This window comes from Puma concolor, chromosome A2 (genome assembly GCF_028749965.1).
Source record: "Puma concolor isolate L17-30 chromosome A2, mPumCon1.1.hap2, whole genome shotgun sequence".
In the NCBI taxonomy this organism is placed as follows: domain Eukaryota; kingdom Metazoa; phylum Chordata; class Mammalia; order Carnivora; family Felidae; genus Puma; species Puma concolor.
In genome coordinates this window covers 140,161,379-140,174,745 of record NC_141668.1, presented here as the reverse complement: position 1 = coordinate 140,174,745, position 13,367 = coordinate 140,161,379, and positions in this window count along the sequence as shown.

Here is a 13,367-nt window from a genome sequence, read left to right as displayed (position 1 = left end):
CGAGCCCCGCGTCGGGCTCTGGGCTGATGGCTCAGAGCCTGGAGCCTGTTTCCGATTCTGTGTCTCCCTCTCTCTCTGCCCCTCCCCTGTTCATGCTCTGTCTCTCTCTGTCCCAAAAATAAATAAACGTTGAAAAAAAAAATAAAAAAATAAAAAAATAAAAAAAGGAGAAAGAAATAACCACAGAGACAGAAGTAACTAAAATGAATTCAGAGATTGAATAATCATTTTTACAGTAACAGTTTTAAAAACTTGGAAGGATTGGGCGCCTGGGTGGCTCAGTCGGTTGGGCTGCCGACTTCGGCTCAGGTCATGATCTCTCAGTCCGTGAGTTCGAGCCCCGCATCGGGCTCTGTGCTGACAGCTCGGAGCCTGAAGCCTGTTTCAGATTCTGTGTCTCCCTCTCTCTGACCCTGCCCCGTTCATGCTCTGTCTCTCTCTGTCTCAAAAATAAATAAACGTTAAAAAAAAAAATTAAAAAAAAAAAACTTGGAAGGATGAATTCGTAGCGATATGATCAATTACGGAAATTGACCAAGGAAAAAAGTTTAAACTTTTGAATTATCCAAGAGTAGCTGGAGCTGGAGACATTGATAAAAGGTCTATCACATGTTTAAAAAAAAACTAGAGATGTTTGGGAGACATTAGAGATATTTGAATATGGACTATATATTCAATGGTATTACCACTAATTTTCTTTGCTGTCACAAGTATGACAGCACCCTTGTTCTTAAGACTTTTGTGCTGAAGTATTTAGGGATGAATTGTTAGGATATTCGCAATCTACATACACACACACGCCTACAGCAATATCATTATACGACTACAGTAATCAAAATGGCATGGCACTGGTATAAAGACAGACAAAGCAAGTGAAGGAACAGACCAGATGGTCCCTATTTACCGCACCCCCCCCCCAACCATGGACAACTGATTTTGGACAAAGAGACAAAGGCAATACAAAGAATGGTCACTTGTCTGCAAATGAAGCTAGAACTGGATATACATATGTAAAAAAGTGAACTCGGATCTCTACCTTTCAGCACATTACAACCTAAGTCTATACAACTCCCAGAAGAAAACAGGAGAAAATCGTTGATTAAACAAAGGTTTATTAGCTATAACACCCAAATCCATTAAAGAACAAATGTATACATTGGATTTTATGAAAATGTACAATCTCTGTTCCTCAAAAGACACTGATAAGAGAAGAAAAAGAAAAGCCACAGGGAGAAACTCTCTGGAAAGTGTGTATCTGATCAAAGACTTGTATCCGGATTATATAAAGAAATCTCAAAGCTCAACAAGAAAGCAAACAACCCAATAAAAATGAGCAAAAGACGTGAACAGACACAACACCGAAGAAGATAGATACAGAAGGCCAATGAGCTCATGAAGAAACGCTCAACACCATTAGTCATTGGGGGAAGGGGGATTAAGACCTCAAGAGACAGCCACTGTTAGAAAGTCCGCACATGCCGCAGGGTGGCAAGAATGTGAAGGAACTGGGACCCTAACCCACTGCTGGTAGGAACGCAGATGTTAGGACACCTTGGCAAATAGTATGGCACATTCTTGAAAGGTAAACATATGATCCATCAATTCTACTTCTAGTTATTCACTCAAGGGGACAGGAAATAAACATCCGTTCTGAAATGTGTATACAACTATTCCTGTAAGCTTTATTTGTAATAGCCCAAACTGGAAATGGCCCAAATGTACATCAAGAGATGAATGGATAAACAAACTTTAGTGCGTCCATACAATGGAATATGGCTCCTCAGTAAAAAGGAAGGTATACAAACAACATGGATGAATTTCCAAATAATCATGCCGAGTGAGAGAAGTCACTCACAAAAGACCACATATTATGTGATTCCATTTATATGAAATGTCCAGAACATGTCCATATGTAGAGACAGAAAATGGATTAGTGATGCTTCGGGCTGGGGGTGGGCGGCGGGGGATAGGGAAGTTGGAGGTGGGTAGATAGATTCTGAGGTATTGTTTTGGGGTGATAAAAAGGTATTAAGATCGACCGTGGTGATGGTCACCCAGCCCTAGGACTTTACTAGAAATGAATGCATTGCACTTTGAATGAGTGAAATGTATAGAAATTGTATCTCAATTAAACTGATACACAAATAAACGTTGCCCTCTATTGTCTTAACAGGTACAAAGGGACAACATTGTATTATCCCGAGGTCTCAGCTTGTTTGTTTGAAATTATGCTGGAATTCAATTCCACAAGTGCAGGGATTTTTCAGTGGCTTATCAGCTGCTGATAACCAGGTTATCCAGGTTCTGAAACCTAATAGGTATTCAAAAGATATTTATTGGAAGAATAAGGAAATGAATTAGAAGCACTCCTTCTGGCAAACGCCTCTGAAATAAAGCCCACTTTTGGTTGCAACGGACAATTGTGGTTTCAGCTCTAGGGTCAGTGGCCAACTGGAATCTCAAAATTCTTTTTTTTAAAAATTTATTTATTTAACAAATTTTTTTTAAACATTTATTCACTTTTTGAGAGGCAGAGACAGAGGGTGAACCGGGCAGGGGCAGAGAGAGAGGGAGACACAGAATCCGAAGCAGGCTCCAGGCTCCGAGCGGTCAGCCCAGAGCCCGACCTGGGGCTCAGACCCACAAACCCTGAGATCACAGCCTGAGTGGAAGTTGGACACTTAACCGACTGAGCTACCCAGGCGCCCCTGGAATCTCAAAGTTCTTGTATTTAAATTCAGCATACTGACCCACCGATGAAGGCAATGGGCGCCTGAAATTTTCAATAAACAACAGGCTATGACGTCCCCCAAAATTTGGTGATCACGATCTACTGTTTTGGTCTTAACTTCCAGGGTCCGTCTCCACAGTCACTGTACTAACTCAGGCTTTGTGTTTGTAAGGCACAGAAACAGACTCTGGGGGACTTAAAAGAGGAAACTCGTCTGAAGGAGGTGTGGACCCCCGAGGGAGGCCAGAGAAGCCTGCGGAACTGGTTTCTGGTTTCATTACTGGAGCTCTGGCCAGTTACTCCAGAGAGTACAAGTTGGGATGAATTAACTGCATCGTCTGCTCTTCCCCAGATTACTTCTCTCAAGATTCAAAAGGGGGAGAATCCAAACGGGTCCCCCTGGTCCCAATCTTGTCCCCGGCAAACTATCATCCTGGCTCCTCCAGGACCACGCCCTTTTGGGGAAAGTCATTCTTCAAAAAGGTAGCAAGGGGCGTCACTAGTGGAAGAAGGGGACAGTGCGGGACAGGGGAGGGCAGTGGTAGTCATTGCCGTCAGCTCCCTGTTTGGGGCCTTTTCAAGGTGATCAGTCCGTGTGTATGGGGTATGACTTCACTCATGTTCTACTCAACAAGCTTGGGTGTGAAAATTGCCTCATTACGTTGTGAACTCAGAGAAATAGCCAAATTATAAATAATGCCCGCCTCGGAAGGAGGCCCCATCTGACGGATGTGGCAGGATTTCAACGAAGCCATATTGGGCACAGGAGTACGGGGTGGTGAAAAGACTGGGGCCCCAGTATCTAGGCGGAGGCCTTCTCCTCTTGGAGCCAGGTGCCCTGCTGGTCTAGGGGAATCTTTTCCCCTCAGGTTTCCTCACTTCTGCCCTCCACCCCTCCATTCCTGTCAAGAAATTCAACTTCCTTCCTTTCTCCTAAGGTAATTTCTAAATAAGCTTAAGCTTTGGGGGCAAAAAACGAACAGGGAGGAGGCTGTTTTCAGGGACTTGCTACTTAAGACTCTGAAAACAGACCTCTTTGATCCCTGGCTTGGTTTTCTAGGGCTGTCATAACAAACTACGGCAGACAAGGTGGCTCAAATAACAGAGATGCGCTCCGTCTGCGTTCTGGAGCCTGCAAGTTTGAGGCGGACGTGTCGGCAGGGTTAATGACTTCTGAGTCCCTTCTGCTTGGCTTGTGGAGGGCTCTCTTCAGTCTCCTCATGGTCTCTCCTCTCTGTGTCTGTGTCCTAAACTCATAGGGACACAGGTTTTCATTGGAGGGCCACATGACCTCCTTTTACCTTAATAACCTCTTGAAAGGCCTATCATCAAATATAGTTACATTCTGAAGTCATGTAGGGGGTGAGGACTTGACCATATGAATTCTCAGGGGACTAATTCAATGGAAACACACGGCGAGAACCTTGTTGGTGCAGGGATGGAAGAAACACAGCGAGGGCAATGCGCAAACGTGTATGCCTCCAGGAGTCAGCTGGGGACACGCTGTTAGAAAGGCAACGGTCCCTTGGCCCCCCGACCTCTGCTTCATCCTGGTGCTGCTTTTCTGCGTTATCAGCCAAGTCAGGGGGCTGCACGCGTGTGTGATGTGGTTGATGCCTATGGGCTGTGAATTTAGAGGAGGGTGTGGCAGGGGGGTTGAGACTGGGTTGTCCTCCCAATGCACCAGAGTTGTTATGCCCGAAAGCCTCACAGAAACGATTTGCAAGTCTGTCCAAAGCGCCATTCACTGATTTAACCAGAGAGACTCTAGGGCACTCGGGTTGGCTGGCCTCCACCCATGGCCCGTTTTGGGGAGCAAACTGTTACGGACACGGGGCCTGAGCTCAGATGGCTTGCATCTGAACCCTGGCTCTGGTGCTAATGGATTGCGTAGCCTTGGAAAAATTACCTCTTTATGCTCCTGACTTCCTATCTATAAAATGGGCAACAAAAGCCCTGCCCGACCCTAGTGCCACCGCGCTGACCCCTAGTGATGTCGGATGAAAAAGGCTTAGAACGGGGCCTGGTACCTACTAAGCGCCCAGCAAATGTCAGCTATTGTAAGTTCTGTGGTGGCCAAACAACTGTGAAATCCTACCTTAAAAATTCATCAGTGGATGATGTGGGGAACGGTTTTATCCTCAAAGTTGCTATACAGAAAGAAATGAATATCTCTTTAGCTAGCTGAACCCCAGATCTGTGAGGACCCAACTCATTTAAAATTAGAGTCCTTGGAGGGGCGCCTGGGTGGCTCAGTCGGTCGAGTGTCCGACTTCGGCTCAGGTCATGATCTCGCGCTCCGTGAGTTCGAGCCCCGCATCAGGCTCTGTGCTGATGGCTCGGAGCCCGGAGCCTGCTTTGGATTCTGTGTCTCCCTCTCCTTCTCTGCCTCTCCCCTGCTCATGCTCTGTCTCTCTCTGTCTCAAAAATAAATAAAAACAATTAAAAAAAATTAAAAAAAAAAAAAAAAAACTAGAATCCTTGGAGCGGCCCCGACAGCAGGCACAAGGCTGGTACTTTATAACACACAACGGTCCAGGACCATCGCTTTGCCCCTATAGACTCTTGCTTTACACACATTTCTAGCAACCTTGCCGCTCGGGTGTTTCAGAAGTAGCCAATTAGAAAGTAAAACAGGGAAATGCTTAGAAGCAGGCACACTGACAGTAGCGAGAAGTGACAGCTGACAGTTTGTCAGCTGGGGTAGAAGCAAGAAAATTAAAAAGCAGACCAAAGAGTCCAGCACGGCTCAATAACCCCCAAGGGCTTCGGAGCACAGCACGGTGATTGATGTTCTCAAGGATGACCCAGGGACCTGAGTTCCTTGCTGTGGTAATGGTCTCTCCATCCACTGGGCTGCCGGAGCCAGAAAAATCAACACGGTCCTCAGCTCCTCCGTCTCTCTTTTCTCCTAAATCTGCTCCGTCACCAAGTCCTATGAATTCCCTCTTAAATGGGTCTGGAGGCTCCGGTGCCGGACAAAAGGAGGGCTGAGGTCCTGGGATATTAACACATGGTTCCCCATGCTCTGCGGCGACTACTTTATTATTGTTTGCTGGACAAGCGCACAAGACGTTTCATCTGGCCTCCCTGCCTCCAGTCTCTCCGTCTGAGGACGATACAATTGAGGTGCAGGGCACACACTCCTACTTGTCCGGTACCTGTCATGTGTTACACATGGGCTCATCGCTCTGTTCAAATTTTAAAAAGGCGCCCCTTAACATGGGCACAAAGTCACCATTTTATTTTACTATTTAAAAAAAAATTCTAACGTTTGTTTATTGCTGAGGGAGCGAGAGAGAGAGAGAGGCAGAATCTGAAGCAGGCTCCAGGCTCCGAGCCGTCAGCACAGAGCCCGACGCGGGGCTCGAACTCACGAACCGCAAGATCATGACCTGAGCCGAAGTCAGATGCTCAACCGACTGAGCCATCCAGACGCCCCTGAAGTTATTTTAGAAAATAAGACTAAGTATATGTATTTGGAGTGAATTAGAGCAAGTAAGGTCGTTGCTTCAGTGAGTCAGACTCCAAATATCAGTGTCACTTCAACTGTATAAAGAACGAGGGAAAACAGAGAGAGGAATGTGTGTGGTGTGGAACAGACCTTCATTCCTCACTGTGAACAGAACAAGATTTGGTTTTCTGTTTCTGTATCTCGCTTTCTTCTTCTCTTCCTATGCTCTCCTGAGCAGGAGGAAATGTGAATCTGGTGGCTTTTCCGCCCACGGTGTCAACTCTCTACATTGTGGCGGCACTGGGTGTCTTCTGGGCATGCTGGCTTTGCCGGCGACACAGGGCTCAGATGTGACGGTCTCCTACCGTGGAAACCAAGGAGCTCTCTGTGCAATGATGCAGCGTCCACGCTCACATCTGGGGCGACTGGTCTTTTCTCACCTTATGTGAAGCTGAACTCCAGGAGAGCCCTCGACACCAAGGTCACAAAGACCTTAAGATCCGCAGCCTAAGAGAATCCCTGTTCCTTTCCTTTCATTCTGACTCTGAACCGAATGCAAATGTATTAGCGCCTTTAATGTAGGCGTCCCTAATGACCAGCGTCCTCCTGATGACTAGGTTGATAAAGTGCCTTCCAATTAGGAATCTGCAAGAGAGCATTTTTGCCTCCGCTCTGAAGCAATTTGCCTTTTAGCTCAAAAAAACCCACGAATACGGTGATCAGTTGACCCCATTTAGGTATGCACTTGTTCTGCCAGCTCCAGAGAGGGCCCTTTGTTAACAACTCCAGCTGTTCGCAAAATACGACTGCCAACACACTTGTCATCACTTCTGTCGCCGGCGCACAGACTTCTGTCTTTGGTTTTCCTGCTCTAACCGTGGGTGCCGGGAAGTTTCCTACACTTGCTCAGCTCCTCCCTGATCTCAGGGCCCGTGCCTTAGATCAATAGTGCTGGGTGTTTGTGTTCTGAGACTCCCTCGGTCCCCAGGCAGCACCTTGGAAGGCCGTGTCGCACTGCCCTTACACTGTGACGTTTTCCCTGCCATATCTCAGAGCCTCGAGGCACATGTCATGGAATGTCACAGAGCCACGTGAGAGCACAGCTTCCCCGCCAAAGCAGAGCAGAGGGTGGGCACGCTTCCACGGGCAAGGCGGCAACCAAGAAGAGGAGATTTTATTCTTTTTTACAAAATTTTTTTAACGTTTATTATTTTTGAGAGCGAGTGAGCGAGTGAACAGGGGAGGGACAGAGAGAGAGGAAAACAGAATCTGAAGCAGGCTTCCAGGCTCTGAACTGTCAGCATGGAGCCCGACATGGGGCTCGAACGCCCGAACTGTGAGATCATGACCTGAGCCGAAGTCAGACGCTTAACCGACTAAGACACCCAGGCGCCCCAATATTTTATTCTTAATGTCTATTCACCCACCGCCCACTCCCAGCCTTGCCTTGATTTCCCAGGATGACGCCTAGTGAAACTCGAACCATATTCTGTTTTATTTTCATCTATGATGTGCTCACATTCGGAGCAAGAGACGGAGAGAATGAGAACGCTTTTCTTTCTTTCTTTCTTTCTTTCTTTCTTTCTTTCTTTCTTTCTTTTTTTCCCAACTGTTGGGCCAGTTTTACATTTTTTGGAGTAGAAATTAATGCAAATAGAATACTTTTCCTTGGTGAGGGGATTAAGATTACAAACTTCCCGTTAAAAATAAGTAAGTCCCAGGGATGAAAAGCACAACCTTGGGAATATAGTCAAACTTCGGTGACATACGGTAAGTACACTTACCGTGATAATAAGCACTGCATAATGTATTTGGCAAATCACTATGTGGTACACCTGAAATTAATATAACATTGCATGTCAACTACACTTCAAAAAAAAAAAAAAGGAAAAAACTTTTGCTTTGAATTGCCAGTGTTTTTTTTTTTTTTTAAGTGTGGCTTTTGACCTAAATTGGTCGAGTAAATGCATAGACCCAGCTTAAATCACGTTCAAACTTTGCAGACAGTTATAATATAACTAGTTTTTTGCGTGTCGCCATGCATAATTTTTTTTTACCGCTCTCTTCCCTCTTTTTGCTGAATTTTCTTTTCTGATCCTTTTATAAACAATCTAGAACACATGTGAGCAATGCCCGAGAAATATGCACTCTGCCTCCTCTGAATGCTTGGGAACACAAGGGAAATAGACTCTTTTTTTTTTTTTTTAATTTTTTTTTTCAACGTTTATTTATTTTTGGGACACAGAGAGACAGAGCATGAACGGGGGAGGGGCAGAGAGAGAGGGAGACACAGAATCGGAAACAGGCTCCGGGCTCTGAGCCATCAGCCCAGAGCCCGACGCGGGGCTCGAACTCCCGGACCGCGAGATCGTGACCTGGCTGAAGTCGGACGCTTAACCGACTGCGCCACCCAGGCGCCCCAGACTCTTTTTATAATGTATTCCAAAATATATTTAAAAAATAAAAAATGTTTTAAAAAACATTTACTTTTTCCATTAGACTTCTTGCCATTATCCGAGAGAAGGAGATTAAAATTGTCTGTAGTTCTACCTTCCAGAGATAATCACTTTCACCATGCTGTTGTAGGGCAATATAATCTCTTATAAACAGAGAGTTTGGTAAAAAGTTTCTGCAAATTTTTAAAGTCAAATTTAATGGTAAAATGAAGTCCAGATTTGGTAGCAGATTGGCACCGTTCCAGCAAGCGTTCCGATGATAATATTATTATTATTATTAATAAATTAACTCAAACTGATTTCTGAAAAGCTGAGGCCAGTTCTGATGGAGCTGTCTGGGAGGATTACCTAAATACACAATTCCAAGCGGCTAATTATGGCGTTTATGCTAAGTGTTCTGTAATGAAGGTGGGAAAGCTTAACCTCAAAAGAGCAAGCTAAGAAACAGGCAAGGCGACTGGATTTGTATAACAGAAGCAGAAACTGATGTTCTCTAAGAAATGGTCCCTTAGGGAAGTGTTTTAAAAGATCCTTCTTCAACGATTGTCAGAATGCATTTTCTTTCATATTTTTGGTGGATGCTTTCCTTAAGAGTAAATATAATGCCCTCTTGGGAAGGGTGGACACATCACGTTTCCTTTGAACAACTGGAGAATGTCAGCTTTCCTTTCTTGGTGCAATTAAGGCAGCATCTTGCAAAGCTGAACCCTTGGCCATAATGTGATAGGAAGAGAGCTAGCCTTTTTCCATTTTGTGCAGCCGGGGTGCATACATGCCTCCTACGATGGGGGCTTTTGCAAATAAAACCAGAGGTGTTAGGAGAGCTTTGCAGACCAGAGACCGTTCACCAATATCTTTTGATGGAATTCAGTAGCCCAGTCAGGAAAAGAATGCTGGCATTTTACCTATGTTTTCTATCTTAGTTCACAATGCCACCATTAGTTTATGGGGAAAAAGAATAAACACGACGAATATTGTTGCCCTGGACTTACCCCCCAAATAATGTGCCCCTGGGTCAGTGTCTAGGTCAAGATTGTGACTCAGGACTGGCTCCATTTGGGAAGCTAGGAGACACAGCCCCCGTTACTACAAAGAGGAAATTGAAGGGGCCTGTGGGCTCTCTGAACTGTGCCCGTGCCTGATTATGTCACACGTTTATAGACACCAACATTGCTGCCTCTACGTAATAGCTACTCTCTTACCAGGTGCTCCAGTGAAGCAACTCTCAGCATCCCACAGAACAAGAGCACCCAAGAATTTGAGTGTGAACCCAACTGACCAGCTTCAGCAGCACATAACACGAACATAAGTGGGATCCCACACAGCTGGGGCTCTGGGCCGTGTCAAAGAAACAGCAGTCTACCAGAAAATGCACATCAAAAGCCAATAAATCTTGCTCAGGCTCACGAGAAAACACTGAATAGCACGTTTCCCTTAAAAAGCCTCTGGAGGGGCGCCTGGGTGGCTCAGTCGGTTAAACGGCCAACTTGGGCTCAGGTCATGATCTCCCTCCCGGTCTGTGAGTTCGAGCCCCGTGTCGGGCTCTGTGCTGACAGCTCAGAGCCTGGAGCTTGTTTCAGATTCTGTGTCTCCCTCTCTCTGACCCTCCCCCTGTTCATGCTCTGTCTCTCTCTGTCTCAAAAATAAATAAACGTTAAAAAAAATTAAAAAAAAAAGCCTCTTGAGGGGCGCCTGGGTGGCTCAGTCGGTTAAGCGGCCAACTTCGGCTCAGGTCATGATCTCGCGGTCCATGGGTTCGAGCCCCGCGTCGAGCTCTGTGCTGACAGCTCAGAGCCTGGAGCCTGTTTCAGATTCTGTGTCTCCCTCTCTCTCTGCCCCTCCCCTGCTCATGCTCTGTCTCTCTCTGTCTCAAAAATAAATAAGAACATTAAAAAAACTTAAAAAATAGATAAAAAATATAAAAAATAAAAAGCCTCTTGAGACGACACTCCTGCCGGTGACGTCTGCCCAACACTGTCTTCTCTCTCTCCTCTTCCGAAGAACCTTCTGCCCACATCCAGACCCAGTGGGTTCTTCTACCTCAGCTGTCCCTATCCTCACTCCCTGCCTTATTTCTTCATTATCTGGACCCGCTTATCCTCTCTTGCGTTATTATTTCTTGGTTTTCAACTCTCCCACGGATAGGATTCTGCACAACACTGTAGAGTCCGAAAACCTGTGACCAGCCAATGAAGAATCCAAGAAAAACTTTCCATTCTGACGGAATTAGTACGGACAAAATTATCAGCTTATGGAATTCTGGGCACGCCTGCCTCCTGTAATTGTTTGACAAAGCCAACATTCTTTTCTCCCGTCTCCTTGCTCCCAAGACTCTGTTCTTCCAGGGAAATGCCACATTTTGCTTCACACGCGTTCCTCCTTCATATTCCGCCCGATGCGTCCAATAAGCATCGTGTGCCATGTGCTGGGTTACCGAGACGCATACGGCACATGCTACGATGGTGACATACACAAGCAGCTAGTAGAATCTGTACTATGTTCACCTTTATACACGGAGGACAGGGTTAAAATGCGGTGTAAATTACTCAGATGTGGAGAAGCTTCCTAAAGAAGGAATCGGAGTTAGAACACAAAGAACATGGGAGGAAACGGTGTCCTAGAGAGAAGGAACGGCATTTGCAAAAAGCTCTCTTCTACAATCTAAGAAGAACAAAGAGGGACAGGATAATTATCTTCAGATGTTTGGTGGGTACCCATGTGGAAGGCAGAATAGCCTTGGTTTGACTTATTTCAGAGCTGAGAAATGGGATAAGCAGGAATCAGAGAAGCCAAATTCACTCAATCTGAAACAGAATTTTCTTATACATGCAACAACCTCACAGCAATGATAATAATAGCAAATACTTATATGATATATATTGTATACCAGGTAGTGTTCTAAGTGATAAATATCCTTTACGAATAATTACAGACATATGTAAGATTAATTCCCATAACTACCCTCTGCTATCACCAGCCTCGATTTGTGGCTACAAAACCTGAGGCACAGAATGTCAGGTATCGTACGTAAGGTGCCCCAACCGGGAGGTGGTGGCCCCTGGGTTTGGACCTAGGCCGTCTGGCTCTAACATCTGTGCTCTCAGCCACTTTTCTACACTGCCAGTGCAAGACCACAGTTCCCATCACCAGAAGTTTCCAAGTAAGGGTTGGGTGGCCCTTCTGCAGGCGTGCCCTAAAAGAGTTTCCCACATCGAATGGGAGGCTAGTCTCCATCGCTTCAAATGCCCCTTCCTCCTGGCACTCTGTGAGGCTGGTAACTCATCCCAAATCTTCCTGATAGACTCCTAACTCCTAACCATACTTCTCACAGCCTCCTTTTTCTCTTCCCCAATTCAAGAGCCAGACCTACCAAATCAGTCCTTGTTGCATGACTTTCCCCCCATACTCGCTTGTTCGCTCCCAAATCTTGGTCACACAGATCAACTTAGAGTTTCTGGAAAAGCCTTTCCACCTTGCTTCCTGCCTCTCAGCTTCTTTCATGTATATCCTCTCCCTGTCTCCCCGACACCATTCTTTAACCGCATCACCAAGATCCGGAAATCCATCTGGTGAGGACGGCATAGGACTCTGAGACTGTGAGGGGGAGAAGGTGGGCCGGGGGCTGGGGGATACGGCCGGCCATGCATGCAGGAGTGTGGCCCTTTCCACGGCAGTATCCCTTTGTGGACATTGTACCGTTGTGACTAAAAGCTCCTCAGGTTTTGAGAGCAAAGCAAGAGGACAGAGAAAGAGGAAAACGTGACCTCTGTGTGCCAAGCTTGGCCACTCAGGCCTGAAGAGCTTTTCACTGAAGGGTCTCTCAGATTTGACTCGAAAAGGGGGAGCCATTTTGCCTGTCTCCACAGAACCGGAAGAGACTTCAGATATTTCTGTTTGTCTTATGAACAGCTGGTGGCTCCTATATGAATCTAATTAAGCATCTTCCTGGCTGCAAACACTTCAAGTTCTATTTTTAAGATAAAGAATGTTTCCCAAAATGTATCTCACAGACGACTGACTGGCTTCCGACATTTTATCCCCAACACACCATTCTGTGGCACAGGCTAAATCGCATTATAGAGATTACTCCAACCTGAAGCTTGGCCAAGTCAATAATATTGATTGATGAACTTAGGATGTCAACCGTCTGAATACAATGCTTCAGACCAGACTCATTGTCCTTTAACCTTGTCATATTTGTGGCTAATGCCCCTTCCCCCGACAGCCCTTCCCCCAAATAATAAATGTCAGAGAAAATGAAAACTGACTGTATTTGCCTCAGTCAAATATAGCAAGATACAGCTGTGTCTCCATCTGGAGCCTATGCTGGAATCCATTCTGTCGCTGGAACCAGGATGGGGTTGGTCGGTCACTTGTGTGCTCCCCTCCCCAAGCACCGAACATGGCTCTGCTCGGTCCCTTCTGCTGAGACCTGCAGCGTGACACTTCAAGCAAAAGGGACGTGCAGGTCACAGGATGCCCAATTGTGGAAAGTACAATTGTCAAAGAAAGACAATTATTGTGAGGAAAATTCCAGGGCTCCTGGTGAATCTGTCTTTATGCTCAAAGAATCTGTCTTTATGCTTTATGTGTACCTAAATCAAGAGGTCCCTCTAGAACTCTGAATGAGTCTCCTCATTTCTTCTGCTACTATCATTAAAGGGTATAATCAGGTGATGGGGTGCCTGGGTGGCTGAGTGGGTTCAGGTCTGATTCTCAATTTCGG